At 41.2% G+C, this 23,466-nt stretch overlaps 1 protein-coding gene across 9 annotated transcripts in view; it reads right to left on the bottom strand.

Moving 5' to 3' along the window:
- FHIT (fragile histidine triad diadenosine triphosphatase) overlaps positions 1-23,466 on the bottom strand; it is a 1,850,166-nt gene that overhangs the window by 1,813,573 nt on the left and 13,127 nt on the right. The window contains exon 1 of one of the 9 annotated variants that reach the window (XM_061618745.1): positions 12,776-12,794. The exons of the other annotated variants lie outside the window; for them this stretch is intronic. The gene's annotated coding sequence lies outside the window, so the exon portion shown is untranslated. Of the gene's footprint in view, positions 1-12,775; positions 12,795-23,466 lie in introns of those variants that run through there. 9 annotated transcript variants of the gene reach the window in all.

Raw genomic sequence — 23,466 nt, 5'->3', positions numbered from 1 at the left:
ATATTACTCTTACATCCAAACCTTCCCAAACTAACAACAATGATCTGTTTCAACTTAGCTTTTATAAAAACTGAAAATGGAAATGGACTGCCTTCAAGTCGATTCCGACTTATGGCGACCCTATGAATAGGGTTTTCATGGTAAGCAGTATACAGAGGTGGTTTACCATTGCCTCCCTCTGAGGCTGAGACGCAGTGACTGGCCCAAGGTCATCCAGTGAGCTTCATGGCTGTGTGGGGATTCGAACCCTGGTCTCCCAGGTCATAGTCCAACACCTTAACCACTACACCACACTGAATGCACATCCAAATAAAGAGACCCACGTAACAGTTCACAGCAATCCAATGCATCTGCTTTTCAGGCTTTAGTAATATAATCTATTTAAATGAATACTGATTTATCAATGATTAGCACATGAACAAGCTATTTTTAGTAGTAGATCGATGGATTACTAAATCACTCAACATTTTGAAAATACTAAAACAAATCTACCATGGGATCATTAACAGAAATACAGATTTGCAAGTTACACTATGATTGTATTCAACTGAGTCGTTCTCAGAGTAGACCCAGTGAAATTAATGGATCTAAATTAGTCATGGCTATTAAATCAATGGGTCTACTCTGAGCAGGACTAGCACTGAATACCACCCGTAGTATATTTACATGTTGCCAATCTATAATAATAATAATAATAAATTTTATTTGTTAGTCGCCTATCTGTCTGACTTTACGGACACTCTAGGCGACTTACAACAACAGTTAAAATACAATATACAATATGTAAAATACAATTTACAATATACAGTACAACTGATATCACAACATCTGATTAGTATAGCAAAAAGCTAATCCATCCCGAAATTATAGGCCTGCCTGAAGAGCCAGGTCTTTAAAGCTCGGCGGAAACCTGTCAGGGAGGAAGCATGTTGAAGATCATAAGGGAGAGAGTTCCAGAGAGTGGGGGCCACCACCGAGAACGCCCTCTCCCTGGTCCGCACCAGCCTAGCTGTTTTGACTGGTGGGACCGAGAGGAGGTCCTGGGTGGCTGATCTTGTAAGGTGGCTTAGTTGATGATGCTGGAGGCGGTCCTTCAGATAAACTGGGCCGAAACCATTTAGGGTTTTAAAGGTCAACACCAACACCTTGAATTGAGCCCAGAAAACCACTGGTAACCAGTGTAGATCTACTAACACTGGGGTAATATGGTCCCGGCGACGGCTATGCTTAATCAAGCGTGCCGCTGCATTCTGTACCAGCTGCAGTTTCCGGACTGTTTTCAAGGGTAACCCCACATAGAGCGCATTACAGTAGTCCAAGCGAGAGGAGACCAGAGCATGTATCACCTGCCAGAGCATATGTACAGGAAGGTAGGGTCGTAGCCTCTGTATCAGATGTAATTGATACCAAGCTGCCCGGCTCACTGCTGAAACCTGAGCCTCCATGGACAGCTGGGAGTCAAGAATGACCCCTAGGCTGCGGACCTGGTCCTTCAGGGGCAATGTTACCCCATTAAGGACCAAGTCGATGTTTCCCAACCTTCTCTTGTCACCCACAAGCAACACCTCGGTCTTGTCAGGGTTAAGCTTACGGATTCCAGGCACTTGGACATGGTTTCCACAGCCAACTCTGGTGAGGACTTAAAGGAGAGGTAGAGCTGAGTGTCATCGGCATATTGATGACACCGCAGCCCAAAACTCCTGATGATGGCTCCCAGCGGCTTCACATAGATGTTAAATAGCATGGGAGAGAGGATAGAACCCTGTGGCACTCCACAATTAAGAGGCCAAGAGTCTGAAACCTCAACCCCCACTGCCACCCGTTGGTACCTACCTGAGAGATAGGAACGGAACCACTGTAAAACAGTGCCCCCCATTCCCAATCCCTCTAGGCGATTTAACAGGATACCGTGGTCAACGGTATCAAAAGCCGCTGAGAGATCTAGGAGGACGAGGAAGGTATATTCTCCCCTATCCAATGCCCTCCTCATATCATCCACCAGAGCGACCAAGGCTGTTTCAGTTCCATGACCAGTCCTGAAGTCCGATTGGAATGGATCCAAATAATCCGCTTCATCCAAGTGTGTCTGTAACTGTTTGGCCACCACTCGCTCTATCACCTTGCCCAAGAATGGTAAATTAGAAACTGGACGAAAGTTGTTCAGCTCTTGGGGATCCAAGGAGGGCTTTTTTAAGATGGGCTTTATCACTGCCTCCTTGAGGGCTGATGGCATTGCACCCTCTTTTCACCCAGTTCCTCTTTGCAGCTCATAATGAGCCACGAAGGGCAGGGATCAAGCAGACAGGTGGTTGGCTTCACAGTAGAGAGCACCTTGTCCACTTCCTCAGCAAGAAGAGGCTGAAACCGATCCCATCGGACCGGAATGCAACTGGCCAACTCTGGCTCACTTCCTGTATCCACGGCGTATGGGATCATGCACTTCAGGCGTTCGATTTTATCGGCAAAATGTTGAATATATATGTCACAGAAAGCTTTAGAATGCTCCATGGGTTCCTGAGCAACTGGACCGACCAGGCTTCGGACCACTTGGAACAACCTCCTGGGACAACATTCTGCCGACGCAATAGAGGCAGCAAAGAAATCCCTCTTCGTTGCTTTTACTGCCACCTGGTAGGCCGCTATTGCTGCTCTAACCAGTGTCCGATCGTCTTCGGTGCGAGATTTCCGCCACCGGAGCTCAAGTCGTCTCACCACCTGTCTCAGACCCCGCAACCGTGGTGTATACCAGGGTGCTGTCTGAGTTCTGTTCAGGGGGAGAGGACGTTTCGGAGCCACCCGGTCTATTGCCCTGGAGATCTCCCTATTCCACTCCATCACCAGGGTCTCGACCGGATGACCTTCGGTCAGCTCCAAATCCCCCAGCGCATTCAGGAATCCCTTAGATTCCATCAGGCGTCTGGGGCGGACCATCCTAGTAGGTCCTTGAACCCTGCAGAGGGTGTGCGGCATTAAGAGGTCTATATTCACCAGATAGTGATCTGACCATGACACGGGTATAGAATTAACAGCCCCTATTTTCAGAGCACTCCCTTCCCCTCCAGAGGCAAATACAAGGTCAACAGCATGACCGGCTACATGGGTGGGCCCTGTATTACTAAGGTGCAGTTCCCAAGAAGTCATGGTTTCAATGAAATCCCGAGTTGCTCCCATGAGAACGGTCTCAGCGTGCACGTTGAAATCTCCCAAAACCAATAGGTTGGGGGAGAGCAACCGCACGGCCGAGACCATCTCAAGCACCTCGGTCAGGGAGTCTGCTGTGCAGCGGGGTGGGCGGTACACAAGTAGAATCCCTAAACTGCCCTTTGGGCCCAACCTCCAGTACATGCAATCAACAAACTTGGTCTCATGGAGGGGAGGTCTGGTGAAAACCAAAGACCCCCGATAGATAACTGCCACACCCCCTCCCCGCCTACCAATCCTCGGCTGCTGTGCATATCGGAAACCGGCTGGGCACATGGCCTCAAGTATGGGAGCTGAGGCCTCGTCCAGCCAGGTCTCCGTAATACACGCCAGGTCTGCGTTCTCATCCAGGATCATATCATGGATGAGAGATGTCTTTTGTACCACAGACCTGGCGTTACATAACAGCAGTCGAAGGTTGGATGGAGTTCTGCCTCCCCCAGTTTTCTTCTGGTTGTGGACAGACCCGGAACAAGGGATGGATATAACGCATCTATCCCTTGTTCCCCTAGATCGGCGTGGTCTGCCACCCATGCCCATCCAGGATCTGCCGCCTAGCCTTTTAATGTATTATTGCTACATGTCCCTCTTCCCACCTACCTCTGATCCTTTCAGTTTGCATATATGTCATTATTTTAGAGTAATGGGAAGTCTAACAATGAGGTGAGAATATGGCAGAAGTCTTCTATGGGGACACAGCAGAAGATCAGCATCAAGTTCAACACAGTATGCTCTACTTGCCTTCCACAGGAGGTCACCATTGCTGCATCTGTGTATCACACAGCTATTATTATTATTACTAGTAGTAGTAGGATTGGAGGTACTAGTCCCTAATATTAGTAATAGATTTTATGGCCTACCTAGAAATTGTTAATTAATGTTTGACTCTTTGGGGTTCGTAGTTTTATTTTATTTTTAAATTGCATTACTTATGTTGTTGTAACCCACTCTAGGACCTCATCATGGTGGGCAGGTAAGAAATCGAATAAAAATAATCTCTAAACTTAATATTTATTATATTTTTATCTGAGCCATCCTCAATGAGCTTATCTGTTGGTTTCCAATCAAAATTAGCTCATACTATTAAAAAAAAACCACTAAAAATAGAAGGCAACTACACAGAATAAAAACTATTTAGAATTCCCAGGATTCTAGTGATGGATGGATGGAACCATGACAGTCCAGTCTGCTCCATTTCTGCATGGCAACAGGATTAAGTCTGCTCTGGCCCAGTGCAGATTTTTAATGGAAAATCCTTAAAAACGTGCAGAAGTACACAGACAGGTTTAAAATGTAATTTAAAAGTACTTCCAAAGCAGTCCAAGAGCTGCAACATTGCCTCCATTTTTATAAAAGTTATTAATGTTCTTTTCACTGTTCAAAATGGGTAATCCACAACTCACAAAGCTACAGTGGCTAGTGCATGGGGCTCTTTGTTGCCACACATTTTCAACGTAGATACAGGAAGCCTCCCTGGGAGCAATGGGACCTGATGATCTTCCATTGCTCTCACGAGAAAATGTACGGAAAACAGATGTGTTTCAATTTTTTCATTATATGTCCATTCTGCTAAGGCTACAATCCTATACACATCTACCTGGGTGGGAACTCAGTGGGGCTTATTTCTGAGCTGACATGCATAGGATTACAGCAAGGGTAGCCAACATGGTGCTCTCCAACTGACAATGGTCATCATCCCTGACCATTGGTCATGCTGGTTGAGGCCAATGGTGGCTGGGGTCCAGCCACAACTGAATGGCACCACACTGGCCACCCTTAGCTTACTGCATTACATTAAGTACATAATAATGTTCCTGGAAGTTCTCTTTCCCGCAGACACAGTTCAATGGGGAAAAAAAGATTTATGTCGATTTTGATCTAAGACAAAGAAAATGTTATCTGCTCATTAGACTCAACGACAGTTACATCTTTGGAGACCTAACAGAAACATTGCAAAGTACATCTGAAGAGCCATTAGAGTTTGTGTTAAAGACTCTTAACTCACTTCTGTACCTTGCCTTTTAAACCCAAAATCAATGCAAATAGCATCATGCAGCAAAGAAAGAACAAAATGCCAATGCAGAATACAATGCTTATGTAACAGACTCATTGTTTTTATGGTAAAAAAAAATGTTAACAGGCTTTCCAATCACAGCCTCTCCCTCCACACAAAATATCGCCAGAAGTATGTATTTAATAGAAACCCAGTTTCTTGCCAATAGTTGGCTGCATGCTTGAAAACTGCTGTAATTAGCCATGCTTCACTGACTCGTGTTTGTATCCTTTTTGTGGCTTTAATATTAGCCCTCCTGAATTTTAATGAGCATGAGTATGACAATTCTAAGGGATTCTTTGTGTGTGTGTGCGTGTGTGTGTATCTGTATCTATATCTATCTATATATCAAGAGCCAGTGTGGCATAGTGGTTAAGGCATAGTGGGAGACCAGGGTTCGAATCCCCACACAGCCATGAAGCTCACTGGGTGACCTTGGGCCAGTCACTGCCTCTCAGCCTCATGAAAACCCTATTCATAGGGTCGCCATAAGTTGGAATTGACTTGAAGGTGTACATTTACATCTATCTATCTATCTATGATGTTATGCCATCACAGGGTAATATCACACAGCATGACATGGGGCATGGCACAGAAGGGCGGCAACTGAGACATCAGGAAAACAAAGATGCCTGGCACAGGAACAAGGCAGGCATGCAAGGGGCAGGCAAGCAAGGGAAGCAGCTGTGGGGTGGGCGAGCAAGGCCAATGTGGGCTGTGGAGCAACCTGGTAAGCAGACAGGAGGCAGCAATGACCTGAGTAGAAGGCAGATAAGGTGCTAAGTGGAGATGCAACCTAAGTATACTGTGTGGCGGCAGCAGCACTGGCCTGGGCAGGAGGCAGATAAGCAGACTACCTGGAGATACTGCCTGGAATTGTTGGGTGCGCTTGGGAGGAGGAGGGGCAGAATGGTTTGAATATGCCTGGGAGGAGGGGGGTGCAATGGTTTAGGTGTGCTTATAGTGATGTTTTATAGTGTTTTTAGTGTTTTTGTCTGCCGCCCTGGACTCTTTCTGGGAGGAAAGGCAGGATATAAATAAATAGGAAAGGGGACAGTCTGGGAGAGCCAGAGGGGATAGTTTAGGGAGCCTTAACAGTTGCAGGAGGTGAAAGGGGAAGATCCAAGGGGTTACCATGGGAGGAGAGTGGGTTGGTGAGGGGTGGGGGGAGTTTGGTGAGGGGTGAGAGTAGGCAGGATTGGTGAGCAGAGCAAAGCAAGCAGGAGCATGGCCCCTAGTTTGTTTCTTTTAAAAAAAAAATGCAACACAAGTTAATACCAAGAACTTCCAAATGAATTATTTTAACTGAGTCATGTTTGATATACAATACAAACCAAGTTACCATAGCTAGGCATGTAACTATTGCAAATTATTTAAAATAACTGCTTCAACTTGGAAATAAATTCAACTGGTTCCTTTCACAGTCACACATGCTACCTAGGGCTGGGATCCCCAAAGTGGCACCAACAGGCAGTACAGCACCCTTGGACAGAACGTGCTAGTGCCCACAAAGGCCTTCCCAATTTTTGTTGTCTCTTTTTTGTACCATGGGTGCTGCTGGGCTGGCTGGCAAGTGAAATGCAAGCATCCAAACATCCCACCCTCTTACCTCCCTTTCCTCCAAATACCTTGGGGGGGGCACATGGGGTGCTTTGCCTGGTTTTTTCTGCTTAATTATTTGTTGGGTGAGTTTTGCCTGATTTTTTGTCTGTGTTTTATTTGTTCTGGAATGTGGGCCTGTGTTTTGTTTATCTGGAAGATTATATGAGCACCACCAGTTTTTCTTCTGTGAGACGGGTATTTTGTGGTGATGCCCATGATAGTTTCTTAGGTTTCCAAATGTGTCTGTCTCCCGACCCACAAACTCTGGGAACCACTCACCTAGAGTGTATCTTAACTAAGACTGAACTATGATAGATGAACTGCATTACATCTGAGTAGGGTGAATGAGATAGAGAGGAATGGGAGTGTGCCTACTAGGCCTGCTCTCCAAGGCATATTTAATAGAACATTTCTATGGAGACACTGTGAGTTCCCAAGTGTGCACACAAAGCCTACACACAATCAGTTTGTACATGCATAAGCTTTGTACAGAAATTATGTTGAGTGTGCATAGAAGGACTAGGCCAGCAGGCATGGTTCCACTGCCAATAGGCACATTGTCTATACAGATGTAATATCCATATTCTTGTGTCACCCAGTTCTGCAGACTTTAGTGTCATGTCATATTGGGAGGGCATCAAGCTACATCAGATACTGATTTTACAAACACACACACATACCTCACAAGTACTGTTGTGCCATGCACAGGCCTTAAAAACAGGGACTACTGCACTTCACCAGCTTAAAAATCAAACTGGTAGCCACTTGTAACTATTAGCCATAAAAAACATTTCCCACTGTTGTAAGCAGCTACAATTCTATTACAGCTATACTTTAAGTAAAAATATTACTCTCTTACACACACAATCAAATAAAGAGAATTGGTTCAACTTAAGCATGCTACCATCAAACTCCACCATTAAATCAGATTGCTAGTTTTGACTATTGTTTCAGCTCAATAAAAGTTATTAAGGTATTAAACTGCCTTTCTTTGAATTCTACAAACCAGCTCTCCCCATGACCTTTACAGAGTTTTCAGATGTATACATATGCAGAATAAACAAAATAATCTCTAAGAAAATTCACACCGCGCACCTGACCTTTGAAAATAGCACAGCTAATTTTAATCAGATTTGTATAGTGTTAACCTCTGCACTGACCTTTGTCTAGCTTTGTATAAATTTATAAACATTATAGAAAAAACGAGATATAACGGGGGTGGGGAAATCCATAATCTTTTATAGAAAAGCCAAGGAATTATGCTATAGAGTAAGGAATGCACTTCCTTGGCACTTATGGCACAGGCTGTATTGGGGAGGGTGTGTGCGATATGATTGTATTGCTGCCACGTTGGCTGTCACTATTTACTATTTATTCACCGTGGCTGCCTAATCCATGATTATAGTATTCTGTCATGACACCAGACCTCTTAGGTTGCCATGTTGCAAATCTAAATGTGAGTATTTATTTTCTTATATTCTACAATCCCTCGTTCAAGTCTCAGCTGTGTGTACAAATCCTTTTTTAATTGCATTTTATTAGCAACTTCCCACAAACTACATTTAGAGCATGCAGCGTAAATATTCACTTAAATGTTACAATAATAGTACAACAATGATATTATTCATATAACATAAAAAGGATACTTATCAGTTATTGTTTATGGTTTCACCTAAATTCTATTGAGTTCCTAACAGAGAGTATGGATCAAGTACTTGATGTAATGATATATTACACAAGTACCTAATAAATAGACACCACCTCAATATATTATGTTGTCTTTCTTCACGAATCCTGACCATATTTGTCACTTCGACCATCTGCACTCTCTCTACTATGTCTCTATCACTACCATGTTTTCATTGGCCGATCCTCTAATGTAGGAGGGTTTGGATTTTTCCAGTTGTAGCTTATTACCATCTGAGCACTCGTTAATAAATGAATAACCAACTCTCTGTGTTCTATATAATTAATAAACAGAACCAAGTAAGATAACCAAGGTGTTAATAGGCAATATATAGCCTGTCATTTCCTCTTTTTTTAAAAGTGAAGTTTCATCATGGCTGCCTAATCCATGATTATAGTACTCTGTCATGACACCAGGACTCTTAGGTTGCTGTGTTACAAATCTAAACATGAGTATTTATTTTCTCTTATATTCTACAATTTAATTCATGTATTACCATCGTCCCAAAATAATATATTTTCTGACAAGATCAAAACCGGTGGTATAAGTCAGCATTATTAAAGTTACATCTCCAACAGCATTCGTAAAGCCATTATAAATATGGTTAAGTCTTAAAGAGGTAAAGTATTAAAAAAGAACAACTTATAAACATTTTCCTTCATGCTTATATATATGGCTTGAAACATATTTTCAAATCCATTCCCACATCTCAGTTGAGACTTCAAAGCCCATAGCTTCCTCCCATTTTGTGTGATAATTATTTAAAGATGTATCGTATTTTGGAATATTTGATCTATGTTGCTGACAAATTTAAGTATCTGAGATGTACTCATGAATGCTTTAATTTCTGCTTTATTTTTAATGGTACTACTTTTTTCTAATGAAGTGATCAGCTAGGTTTCTTAATTGAAGATATTGAAAAAAGCATGGGTGCACATGCTGCATTTCCTCAGATGTTATGTTATAAATATTCCATTCAAAAATAATTTCTGAATTTCAGTTAAACCATGGATCTTCCACAAAGTTATTACCTAAAACCGATGTATCTTTGATTTCATCATTAAATGTGATAGCTGTGAGCAGAGATAATCCTGGGACTGATTTGTGTGTACAAATCTATTTTAAGGAAATTAGTTACCCCATGCCATATTGTCATGGTCACAAGAAAAATGAAAAGGTAGGGCTGAAATGTTCTCATCCGAGGCTGGGCCAGGGGAGCTGTCCAATCAATCTGAGGCTGGGTAAACAGCCACAGTAAAGCAACTCCCACCCTGCAAAGGGTAACACAAGAAGATAAAACAGAGTAGGCTTTGGCCTTAAGCTGAACTTTTCAGCCACCCCTCCTAGATAAATTGCTGAAGAACTGATATTTCCCCCCACGTCTTCTGCATATGCTTGTGAGCAAGGTGAAAGGTAAGCCAGGTGAAAGTTCTAATTAAGGATTTAATCACTGTTAATTCCAATATGAATTGACCTGATCCTCACCTGCTGGACTAATGTGCAGAATGGAACTTAGTTATCAGTCAGATCTGCACTATAGAAACTGTAACCAACAACAAAAAATCTTAGTATGGAGTACAGTGTCTTTGTCCTCATAACTGCCTTACATTACACATTAGTACTAACTGTGGAACCAACCTTTCTGTACTTACTTGTGGGCATGCAGCAGTCCAAAAAGATTTATCACCAGGATATTCAGCCACTATTTGACTAACAATATATCAGAATTTTTTAAAAGGTGATTTGTGAGAACAGCACACGTATTTTGAGAGAAAATGTGTTAAATAAATTATCTAAATGCCAATTTTCATGTGTCCTTAAAAAAGAGAAAGACAGATTGATGAAGAAAAGGTATAGAAGAGATTTACAGAACACATGTGAAGGTGACCCAGGCCAGAAATAGCTCAATTCTCCCACGCTCTGTTCTAAATGGCATTAGCAAATAACCAAAGTACAAGAACGCAAATACATGGACTTAGTAAAAAATATAGCCCCTTGTACAACTCACATAAAGAAGTATGTGCATTCTATCCAACCAGTGATTGTTGTGAAGTCAAGCATTAGGTCCACAAAACAAAGAATACAAAATTAACCACAAAGTGTATTGCCTTGCTTCATACCAAGAGAGGAGAAATTTCACACAAGTATTTTGTCAAAGTAGAACAATGACTATTTCAAGAAAAATATAGGCTGTTTTTTCAGCACTGATTAAATTCTTAGAGCCAAGCCAAGTAGTGTTTCCTTATTCAGCATTTTGACGTGCTGCACCAATGCACAAACACAAAAAGTCACACAAAAACCTTCATTATCAATTTTTAGTATGAGTATCAAGAAGATGAAAAGCACGAGCAAAAAATATGAAAAGCAATAAGTTTACACACACACAGTTTTTTTGTTACTATGGAAATTCAGAGTTCAGAACATCTGCCTTCATTTTCTGAGTCTTTCCAAAAAGGTGACAGTGTGGGCAATGGTGTACTCTAAAAAAGTGTCCTCTTGGCCTATCTTGTTTAAATACAATTACTGAACAAGGTCATTTTTAAAGCATTAAATGAGTACTCTGCAAGGGCAAGGATAATAACTAGAACAATGAAGATCAAGTATGAATTATTAGTGCACTGTTTGGAGGAAGCTATTATTGTCCCAAATTGCTCTCTCTATCTCATCAGAGGACACTGGCTCAAATAAGCTCCAGATTATCTGATTGTACCTAAGGTTGTAACTTATTTGCCTTCACAATACAAAGGATATTAATACCACAGAACTACCAATATCTCATGAAGAGCCCTGAGAAAAGTGTAAAAGTAATCATTTAAACCATATAGCGTTGTAGCTGTCCACTTCTCACAAAATTCAATTTTTATATATTGTACGTTTCTTCATTCCAGCAATTTTCACCAGCTTGTAATTTTTATTTTTTAGAATGATGGTGGTTTTGGCCCACTTTAAATCATGGAGCAAGCAAAATAAGCCATTTTATGAAATGTTCAACCTATTACCAAGTAACACGAAGTTGGATGAAAGCCTTTATTTTCAGAGCTATCCCTACACCTGTCCTATATTTGAACTTTAAAGACCGCCTCTTCTTCTTTCATTTGTACTTGCCTCCAAGGCAGTGCCAAAGAAAACAGAAATGGGGTTATTCACAGAGTCTTGGGCATAAAGGAAGCAGCTAATCTGGCATCTGATCAGTAGCTCCTAATGATATTGATGGGAGCGAAACTCACACATTTTAGGGCATAAGTGGATGTTATTTTGCAAAGCACTTGTTAAAGGCTGGATCCAGACTCTAAAAAAAAAGTTAATAAAACACATTAGGAAGCCTCTGAAAAACAAGCTTTCAAGTTGAGGCAATATGCATTATCAAGGTGCAATCAGAAAAGTTCAGATCACACTGCTCATCACAACCATAGCTTACAAAAGATATTTTTAGTCTTATTCCCTGCTGCTGATTTTGAATAGCAAAGCCCAAAATTCACTGATATATGCAACAAGACACTTCCAGATATTTATGGCCCTTTCCTTCCTCTATCAGAATATTGTTGTATATTGGGGGGGGTCTCAAAGTGGTTTACAACCTATATTAAAACATTAAACAAATCATCATAAAATATTAAAATAAATGTTGCAGATACAAGTCATACATAAAAGACACTCAAAATGCTGTAATTCATTGAAAAATAAGTACTCTCTTAAATGTAACCATTATGAATAAACATCAAAAACAAAAATATAATATCAATACCTCGGCACAGATTAACCAAAATGGAGACAATAGTAAAAAAATCAGGAGAAGGCTAGGACTGGGGAGGCAGCTATGAGAGGACTAGAAAAGGTCCTCAAATGCAAAGATTTATCACTGAACACTAAAGTCAGGATCATTCAGACCATGGTACTCCCGATCTCTATGTATGGATGTGAAAGCTGGACAGTAAGAAAGGCGGATAAGAGAAAAATCAACTCATTTGAAATGTGGTGCTGGAGGAGAGCTTTGCGCATACCATGGACTGCGAAAAAGACGAATAATTGAGAGTTAGAACAAATTAAACCAGAACTATCACTAGAAGCTAAACTGATGAAACTGAGGTTATCATACTTTGGACACATAATGAGAAGACATGATTCACTTGAAAAGACAATAATGCTGGGAAAAACAGTAGGGAGTAGAAAAAGAGGAAGACCAAACAAGAGATGGGTTGATTCCATAAAGGAAGCCACAGACCTGAACTTACAAGATCTGAACAGGGTGGTTCACGACAGATGCTATTGGAGGTCGCTGATTCATAGGGTCGCCATAAGTCATGATCTACTTGAAGGCACATAACAACAAAAACACAACAAATTCACAAAACAGCATTACTACTAATTAAAAAGAACTAATGTAGGAGTTGACACACGCGCACACACACACACAGAGTAACCCCTCCCAAATATGTCCTTAGCAGTCCTCCACATCCAATCCCCACTCTGAAATATTCCCACCAACTACAGATAACTAACCTCCAGCCAAACAACCATTAAGGAGCAAATGCTTGGTCTACAAAAATACATAGCAGCATCAAACATAACGTACAACTCATTCACCCACTTCCATATCTATATTCACCCTTTCTAAACCTCAAACAACTAATGCAAGTAGTTTGCCTAGAGGAACGAAATAATGTTTGCGCTACTTTCATGAGTCACTTTGGGTCACCTTTCTGAAAAAAAAAGTGATTAATAAATGCAATAAATAATAATAATAAAGAAGGGGCAGGCTTCAGGCTGGTTACTAGAACACAGTCATGTATCTTCAAAAATCTCATGGGCAGTAAAACAAATTATGTATTTTAAAAAATGGATGTTAAAATCAATAAACCAGACTGCTGTCCTTATTCTCTTTTGCCACTTGGGTTTGTAACAATTTCTGTGGTGTATAACAGTAGTGCAGTACATGCTTTGTATTTATAAGGTTCCATATCTCTGGCCCCTCCAAGTGTTGGGTTTTTTTTAATCAGGTAGCATGTCATTTGAGACCTCCAACACCACATTTCAAAGGAGTTGATTTTTCTTTTATCCACTTTTTCCACTGTCCAACTTTCACATCCATACACAGAGATCGGGAATACCATGGTCTGAATGATCCTGACTTAAGTGTTCAGTGATACACCTTTGTCTTATGTCCTAAGAGACAATATACATTCAGGGGTCCTTTGTGAACTGTTCCATTGTCTTAAATGTGTCAACTTCTACTTACAGTACAGCTTAATATTGGTTCTTAAAGGATTGATGTTCCAAATAGCTGCAGGCCAAGCTGAAGAACTACAAACCTCTACAAATGGACCCTACTTTGTTGTAGTGCTAAATGAAGCTTCTTGGTCAACCTGAACCTGTGCATGTTTATTTAGAACATAGAGTCCCACTAAAAATTCCCTTAATAAAGAATAAACGTGCACACAGGACTACAGCATTAATTCTGTTGGCTACAATTCTTATATACAGTTACTTGTGGATATGCTCTACTGATCACAGTGGAACTTAGCTTCTGAAAGATAGATTGTGTTGTTAATTGCTACACATGTATTCTAGCTTTCAAAGTTCACTAAGAAAGCTCTCAGCTAAAACTACTGGCGTATCTTGCTAGAAAGTCCACGGCAGACAAGATTCACGGGGGGAAGGGGGGAATATTCTTGGATCAGCTTGGCGGGAGTAACTATGACTCTCTTGGAATGGAAAGATGTCGGAGATATGTCCACACTACCGTCCCAAGTCTCCCGTAGCAGAGCCCACTCCCGGCGCAATATCCCTAGGGGGGGTCGGTAGTGGCAGGCTGGCCTTCCCATGGGGAGTTGCTGGTGACGACTCTGTCTAGCAGGGAGACCGCTAGGCAGCTGCAGCGCCACATGGGGTATCACCCCCGCTTGGCTGAGTGGGGGCATCTGCTAGCCAGAGTTTTGTGTGACTGCTACTCAGGCAAGACGGCTGGAACTTGAGTAGTCTGCCAGTTGCTGGGCAGGCACACACACCTTGGTCCTCCACCTCCTCGTTGGCCCCGCTGGTAACATACTGCTTTGGTGCAGTATGGCTAAGTGAGCGATCTAGTGCCTGACTCATTTTAAAAACGCAGTTGCGTTATGTTGCTTCGGCAATGAATATTGCACCCCCAAGGAACGGTGGGGGATGCATGGGGCGACCCACTCGGACATGACATTGTGGCCTCAAGTTTGTGCCTGGAGTCTACTTTGTGAGAAGGGATCCCCAGGGTGTGTTCATGGTAGAGCTCACTCCTGGTCACATCCCTGGAGACGAGCCTGGATCTGTGCTATGTACTCCATGAAACCGGACAAAGGATGTGTGATAGCCCAGTGTCTCTTGAACGCACTGTGGTTTTAACAACCTTTATTATTTTATCCACTTCCCCTGCCCTGGGACATCACTGGGAGCTCGTGATGATTACCTTCCAGCTATTAGTTAAAATTACATCAGGGCGAGTAGCGACGGTCATAGCGGCGTCTGTGGATTGACTGACCCTATAAATATGGATGGATGGGCCATTGGGGGCTTGGTCAACCCCCATTAACTCAAAAAAGAGAGGCAGGGAGTAATGCCCCTGCCTGGGTTAAAATAGCCTTTTTCTTCAAACAGGATTATCCTGCCATTTTTCAAATGGTGACGTATATATATTAAAGGATTTGCTATTTTATATGGCTGTAAACTCATGTTCAGTGTGTCATCTGCTGCCTTCTAAATCCTCTTCTGCATACTCATTACATAGTTTTTTCATATTTTAGGAGGCAGTTGGGAAATTTTATTCTAAGTACTGTAAATGTACAGTAAGGTAAATAAAACAGGTCACTTCCAGTACATTTTTTTTAAGTTTAAGTTTCCCAATCAGCTTTTTTTGTGACTTTCATTTCTTCTTGGCAGCTGGAATGGAGCCATCGTTTAATAAGAGGCCAGTTATATAAGACATGGGTGCGTTAGTCTTGGTCACCTGCAGACTCAGTATTTTGTTGGATGAATTTAATTGCACTGGAAATTTAGGCTTGTGTGATTAAAGTGGATTAAAATGCTGTGTTGGTCTGACACAACAAATCCACTTTAAAAAATGGACTTCCTGCAGTTAGGAAAATTACAGGGAAATGCATTAAACTGAGCCTGAATCCTAGCAAGAAGGGAGGCGCTGTGGGTTGGTGGTTCCCAAGTTCGGATAATTGGTCAGTTGCCTGCTTTGGATGGGGTCATACTCCCCCTGAAATAGGTCTGTAGTATGAGGGTGCTCCTGGATCCATCTTTGTCAATAGAGACGCAGGTGACCTCCGTGGCTAGGAGTGCCTTTTACCAGCTTCAGCTGATAAGACAGCTGCGGCCGTTTCTGGACTGGGATAGCCTGACCACTGTTGTCCACACACTGGTAAACCTCCAGGCTGGATTACTGTAATGCGCTCTATGTGGGGCTGCCCTTGAGGTTGGTCCGGAAGCTGCAGCTGGTGCAAAATGTGGCGGCGAGGCTGATCACTGGTGCAGGGTATCGTCAACATGTCACCCCACTGCTGAAAGAATTGCACTGGCTGTCCATTTGCTACAGGCCAAGTTCAAGATTCTAGTTTTGGTGTACAAAGCCCTATACAGCTCGGGACCAGGATACCTGAAAGACCATCTTACCCCTTATCTACCCAGTTGATCACTGCGCTCTGCAGGTGAAGGCCTCCTGCAGATACCATCTTATCAGGAAGTTCGTTCTACATAATATAGGAAACGGACCTTTAGTGCGGCAGCACCTTCCCTCCCTTTGAATATTATATAGGTGCCATCTCTGCTACCTTTTTGGCACCTTTTGAAGACTTTCCTCTTTCAACAAACCTTTTAAGTTGAGATCTATCCCAGTCTGCATCTGTTAGAATTGTTTTTAATATGTTCTCTTTAATATGTTTTTAACCCTTTTTTTAAAAGACGTTTTTAAAGCTTTTTAAAAAACTGTTTTTAACGTTGTTTTGTTTTAATGTATTTTAAGGTCTTTTATGATGTTTTAAGTGTTTTTAGTGTTTCTGTTTGCCACCCTGGGCTCCTGCTGGGAGGAAGGGTGGGATATAAATCAAATGATAATGATAATAATAATAAGAGTGTTGAATAAGCTATTAATAGGAAAACATATAACTTCCACATAAGCAAATCATGATGTTTGTTCATTGCAATAGGTTGTCGAAGTGTGGCTAATGGGATGCTCCCATTTATGCAGTAAAGAGCTGACTTGCATGGTTAATTATTAGTCCCAGAAAAACATATTTAGATACCATGTAGACTTGACAAAAAGTAGTTTCAGGGTCAAGACCTTGTAGCAGACTTTCAAAGCAGGAATGTGAGAATCAGGCTGTTGAGTTGGTTCAGGAAATCCAGTTACACTTTGGATGTGCAATTAACTTGGTATGCTCAATGCAACTACATAAACACCTTCCTAGTTTTGGATGGAATACAGATTTGCACTATTGCCCCTATTTCTCTTATGCCTCTCCCATTTCATTAGTCAGTCGAAAGAATTTGTGTCCTTTTTGAGAAGCAAAAAGCTGCAGCAACCAAAATGTAGAAATATGGGTCACAGGAATCATATGAGAACAGAACACTGTGAGGAGTCACAAACCAGAGGACATTTCTTTTATCCTAGTTTACACTCCCAGAGACAATTTTCACTGAGATGCTGGACTTTCTCCCCACTGAAATTTTATCAGGTAAATGTGCTCTGTTGTTTCTCTCTTATCAGGAGTATGTGTAAACTTTGCTCCCAGCACTAGGACTAAGTAGATCATGATCATCTTAATGGTCATATCTGGCTCTGCACAAATATATTGTTGCTCAGTCTCTGAGCAGTGAGAGACCTCCAGGGGTCCCTGCACTTACCCAAGGTTTGGTTTCCTTGGAAAGAAGGTCAGCGGAGGCTGTGGTGTCTTTATGAAATATGGTTTGTTTATTTACACACATTCCAACCTGAGCGTAAGATGGAGGGGTTCAAAGCATCAGCAGTCCAATATCTTGCTTTTCCATCAGGCCTACAAGAGGCATCCTAAAGCCATGGTGCAGGGAGTCAGCCTCTGCATGTCTCCAGTCCCCAGCCTTTCCTTTCTCTCAACTAAAAACACAAGCCTCTCTTAGGCCCAAGGAGGGGGGGATCTCCTGAAGAGTTTCAATAGTAACAGGATCTTCCTGGCCCAGTCACCAGTTAATGGGCACCTGATAGACGCATTAGCCCACCTGGCCGCTCTATTAGACTAACAAAGGAGACTCATCTGACCAACAGAGCAGGACTCTCTGCTGTAGAGCCCACCTCCAGGTGCAGGGTCCTAAATCAAAGGCTGGAAAGGAGCCCCACAGAAATCATCCATCTCAACCCCAAACCCATAATAATATTTTGTGAAGTTATGTTGACACTGGAGCACCGTTAGTAGCCTCACAGTAAAAATCAATGATGTGTCGTCATGCATGACTAGACCGAACAGTCAGTATTGATTCTTGTTTGCAGGTTGTCAAATATTTTTATGATGAGGTTTTAATAGCTGCACATTGCTTATGCTGTTTTAAAGCAATTACCAATTAACAAGTGGGATGGCCAATACCACTGAACAGCATTCTGCTTTGAAATATATTAGTCTGGGACCATGCTGGAGAAGATTTACTCTGCTGTGTAACAGAAATACAAGAGTCAAATGAAAACATGGGCCACTGAGTTATTAAGGAAATACCATCTTTGTAGTATTACCTACAGAGAAGCTTGGTGATTGGTGATATTTTATTCTGTTTCTACATTTGTGCCAGATTCCTCAAAGGATAATGCAGCTATTGCAGGGGGCTAGGATTTTCTTTTTTGAAAGACCAACCTAGGTAAACAAAACACTGGGGTGGTGGTGGTGGAGAACATGCAGAGAGATGCTGAATTGATACAGGGAGCTGTATTTTGTTTACTGGATCATTCAGAAGCCAAGGAAAAGTAGGATGGGAGGAGTGCCGGAGGAGGTGGTGCTTCCTGAACAATTTCTTGTGCCCGGTCAGGAGCACTTACCTTATACTTTGAGAACCACAAGACTAATAAGAAGACAGGTTGCCTATACGTTCGTGAGATAGCTTGAAAAAGCTAAATTGCATTGTGTCTACCTGAGAAAAACTGGAATTCAGCTTTGCACAAAGGATTTCCTCAAAGCCAGAGTATAAAACACCATAAAAAGTGAAATCTTACAACTGTGTAGAATTGTGTTAGCTATCAAAGTACTGTGTTTGATTTATCTGTAAGATACTACTACAACTAGGTCATTAGCTGGCATTTCTGGCTCAGCGTTTACTAGATATAGGTTTGCCATGCAAACAGCAGTCTCTCTTTTTTTTGTGGCTTTGCATTTTGTCTTGTGATACTCCACTGTGGTTGGAAATTCATTCATTGCAGCACCTACAAGCTTTATATGCTATTTTCTCAGTATCAAGTTTTTGAACAAGGGAATTTTTGTAAATTGAAGTGTGATGGGCAAATAGGAGAAAAACTACCCTTTCTGTTGTTGAATGCTCGGTTTTATAATAAGTTGATGTGAAAGCCAGTGTAATTACTTGCAAGCAGTGGATATAAGATACATACTAACTAGACAGATATAGCATGCATTTTTAAACATACACAGAACATATTTAAACACTGAATGCTGCCCTCATTTTTTCTTCCATGGGGAGTTTGCTGAGCAAGTGATTTCTTTTTTTTGAAATGGACACAAAAGCTCTCGGCCTTGTGGATCCCTTCCAGATGGTTAGCAGCTGGATACAAAACTTCAACTAGAGGTCAATAGTATAAAATCGAACAATTAAAATCTAGTCTTCATTATGGCTGAGGAACACATGGTGGTTTAGTGGTGGTTTAGTGGTGGTTTAGTGGTTAAAAGCATCAGATATGACCCCCTCTAGGATGCACACCTTAAGATGAGACCCCCCAGGTCAGAAGGCACTCACTGAGCTACTGGGAAAGAACAAAGAACAAGTACGAGTAGCACTGTGTCTAATGACACAGCGGGGTCAAAGCCAAAAGGAAGCCCAGAGGCTGATGCGCACAGATGCAAAAGGGAAGTCCGGAGTTGTACGACGTACACAATAGGAACATAGAATGTGATAAGCATGAACCAGGGAAAGTTAGAAATTGTCAAGCAAGAAATGGAATGTATCAACATTACAATACATTACAAAAGCTCTACCATATATGGAGCAGAAAGGGTGTACCTTGGCACAGTCATTAACCAAAATGGAGACAAGAAATTAGAAGGTGGCTAGGACTGGCAAGGACAGCTATGGAAGAACTAGAAAAGGTCCTCAAATGCAAAGATGTATCACTGAACACTAAAGTCAGGATCATTCAGACCATGGTATTCCTGATCTGTATGGATGCATGTGAAAGCTGGACAGTGAAAAAAGCAGATAAGAGAAAAATCAACTCATTTGAAATGTGTTGTTGGAGAAGAGCTTTGCGTATACCATGGACTGTGAAAAGACAAATAATTGGGTGATGGAACAAGTTAACCCAGAATTATCACTAGAAGCTAAAATGATGAAACTGAGGTTATCATCCTTTGGACACATCATGAGAAGACATGATTCACTAGAAAAGACAATAACGCTGGGGAAAACAGAAAGGAGTAGAAAAAGAGGAAGGCCAAACAAGAGATGGATTGATTCCATAAAGGAAGCTACAGACCTGAACGCACAAGATCTGAATAGGGTGGTTTATAACAGATGCTATTGGAGGTTGCTGATTCATAGGGTCGCCATAAATTGTAATTGACTTGAAGGCATACAACAACAACAAATCTGCCTTCGTTTTTAGGCAGATCACAAAGGTTCCAGGTGGAAAGCTTTGTACGAGTATTTTGTATAAGAATGGAGACAGATCTGGATTAACAGCTGGATTCATATTCTTAAAAATGGTGAATCAAGTATTGTATTTTCTTCTTCCCAGAAGTACTAGGTGCAACCTGAAACACACATAGCACCTAGTAGACCCTCATGTGAATGTCTGGTACCTTCGCACACATTCCATTTAATGTGACTTAAGTGCAGACTCCGTTGCATCAACAGACAATAGACAATCTCCCCACCTACCACCCACCCACCTTTGTTCTGTTTACTTTCTTTTCAGTAAAAACTTCTGAAGAACTCCAAAGCTTGCACACTATTTTGTAACATTTGGATTGACTTAATATGGGTACTGCCCTAACATGTATTTTGTTCTTTTTCTTATGGGCCAACACACCTACCTTTACATTTTTCAGTTTTACAAAACTTCTTACTTGCCACAGGTAAATAGACAAACCAATATCCACAAGCTTTTTCTACAGTGCTGAGAATATTTGCATTGAAAGCGAATATATTACACTTCATTCACTGCAACTAAGCTAGTTTTGCATATGGGGTTGCACTTTGTACAGCGTAGGCATGATTTCCAGTAGGGGAACAGAGGTTGATCAAGTTTGCAAAGAAAGGCAGATTTTCTTGAGGTTTCATAGGACAGAAATTGTGAGAAATGATCATTACATATTATCACCACTTCTTAACTGCCTGTAGCTGCAACCATGCCTACAGTTACTAGACAGTTAATCCTAAGGAACTCTGTGGACTTTACTTCTGAGAAATATCCTCCAGACTGTAATACATATTCCTCACAATAACCAAACCAAGGTAATGTATGATACAAAGTGCAGATTATCTTTTGCTATGATAATAAAATATTCATATCCTTTTGTGATGACAAACCAGAATCAGCACCATTTTTATATAAATTGATAGAAATGGAAGAATAAAAAAGTTATGCATTTGCATGAAAGGTGCACTATAATGTTCTTTAAAGGAAACTGCACTAATATTTATCCATATATACTACCAGCAGCTTGTTACTTGTTCTATAACAGATTAAGCTAAAGTGGGGTCTTCATAGAATTATAGTAGAAAGCTGTAATAGGTTGATGCCCCTGGAGGTCTACCTCCTTCCTTTAGTTATGTCTAAGATTACATATGAGAAAAATGCAAATCACAAAAAATTAAGCTGTTTTATCTGCAAAATAAGTTGCAAACTCATAACAAAAGGCAAAAGACAGCTCATTGTTCAAGTAGAAATAACCCAGTAGACACAAGCCATTTTCACCATTAAAAAAACCCTATGTGGTGAACAGCCAGCTTCAGTTACACTAGCAAGTGTCATCTCATCTATGCTCTAGGCATCTCAGATTGTCTGCATTAATGCCTCATATAACTTAGGTCATTTATAAACCACAACAGTATCTACAGAAGGAAGAGAACCAGAGAAGAGATTATGTCAATAATTTAGAAGCAATTATGTCAATTTGCTTACCAACTTCCTGTTCCATGGGTTAACAGAGCAGTCAAAGTCAGTGTGAACATCCCCCAGAGAATACTCCACCTAGCTTCAGTAGTCTCCAAAGCCACATGTGAGTGTGTGTATACTCAGTGCAAACAGCTCCTACCTTTAAAGATTGCTCCCTGGAGGCCACAGTGGAATACCTTATTGAGACAGAAAAGTCTACAGATGAGAGTCAATTGCTAATGAATTATTATCTCATAAACTTTTGTTAGGCAGGGATATCCAGGAAAGATGCCACTGTGCTTCTAATTTTGTATACTGAAATGTTAGCAAAATTAGTTCATTATAAAGCTAGAATATAAACTGCAAGAACAAATTAAAAATGGATAAAAATAGCATTGAATGCTAATGACATGTCACTGCCAGATATATGCAGTACTATAAATAAACTGGACCACTGAATGATAAAGCACAGCCAGGGTTTCAGGTAATGCAATAAATAGATCTAGAATGGAGCTTACATAGATTAATACTGTGAAAATTTAATAGGTATAAGAAAGAGTTCTCGCTTTCACGAATAAGTCATCAATAAGACATTCAGAATTATACTTAATGCTTCCTTCTGGTACATCCTTGATACAGTTCCATTTTCTCAACTCTGTCCCAGTAGTGTAGTGGCAAATTCAGAAGTGCAGGGTCTCTTCATGATAGTCACACCCACACCCCTCCCTCTTTTGTTGCTACTGGGTTGAGAATGAGATCCTTGTTAATGCCTTCTCCCACAACAACAGACATCCCTAGGAGCCAATAAGCACGAAATAGGAGTGTTAGCTACTGAAAAGTGTATTCTCAGTTACTGACTCACCTCCTTTCACTCCGATTGGCTCCAATCAGCAAGCAAGGACAAGGAACCATGTTAGAAGACTCTTCTTGGTAACTAACAACACTCTCCTTTCATGCTGATTGGCTCATAGGATACTGAAGACATAGGGACCCTGCTGGGACCCTGCTCCCAAAAAAGTAAGGGATCTAAGACTCCTTGAGACCCTGGACGACTACGCCACTGCTCTGTCCATAAATGCCAAAATAATTTACCTCTTCTTGAACACAACAAGCAACACCCTTCCTCAAATCCCTACACTGACTTCATCCCTGTCTCCACCCCATCATCAAGCACCAGCTCATCTTGACCTTCACAGGTCTCCGCAGCCTTGCCCTATCCTATTTCTCTATACTTATATCCATATGTATTCCTCCCCATGATCTTGCTCCTTCACAGTGAATTCACTCCTCCACATCTTCACCACCTTCAGCCACCCAAGCTTTCTATTCTCATGAAAGACTCTCCTCATATATTGTCTCTCATGTTGTGAACTCCTTTTCAGAGCATCTGTGCTACCATACCATCTCTCTATTGCTTTCAATCACTATCCAAATCAATTTTCCATGAAGCAGTTGGCTCATTTCTTACAGCATTTACTCATATTTGTACCTTTACTTTGTCTCTCCCATTTTACCCCTCTTTTGTGGTTTGCTTCTGACATTTATCGTTTTGCTAAATTGAAAAAATTATCAGGCTTCGGACATGACATATCTTCCTATATAATATTT

This window comes from Rhineura floridana, chromosome 3 (assembly GCF_030035675.1).
Source record: "Rhineura floridana isolate rRhiFlo1 chromosome 3, rRhiFlo1.hap2, whole genome shotgun sequence".
Classification (NCBI taxonomy): domain Eukaryota; kingdom Metazoa; phylum Chordata; class Lepidosauria; order Squamata; family Rhineuridae; genus Rhineura; species Rhineura floridana.
The sequence above is the reverse complement of the archived record's forward strand: the minus strand, read 5'-3'. Positions and strand labels throughout refer to the sequence as shown.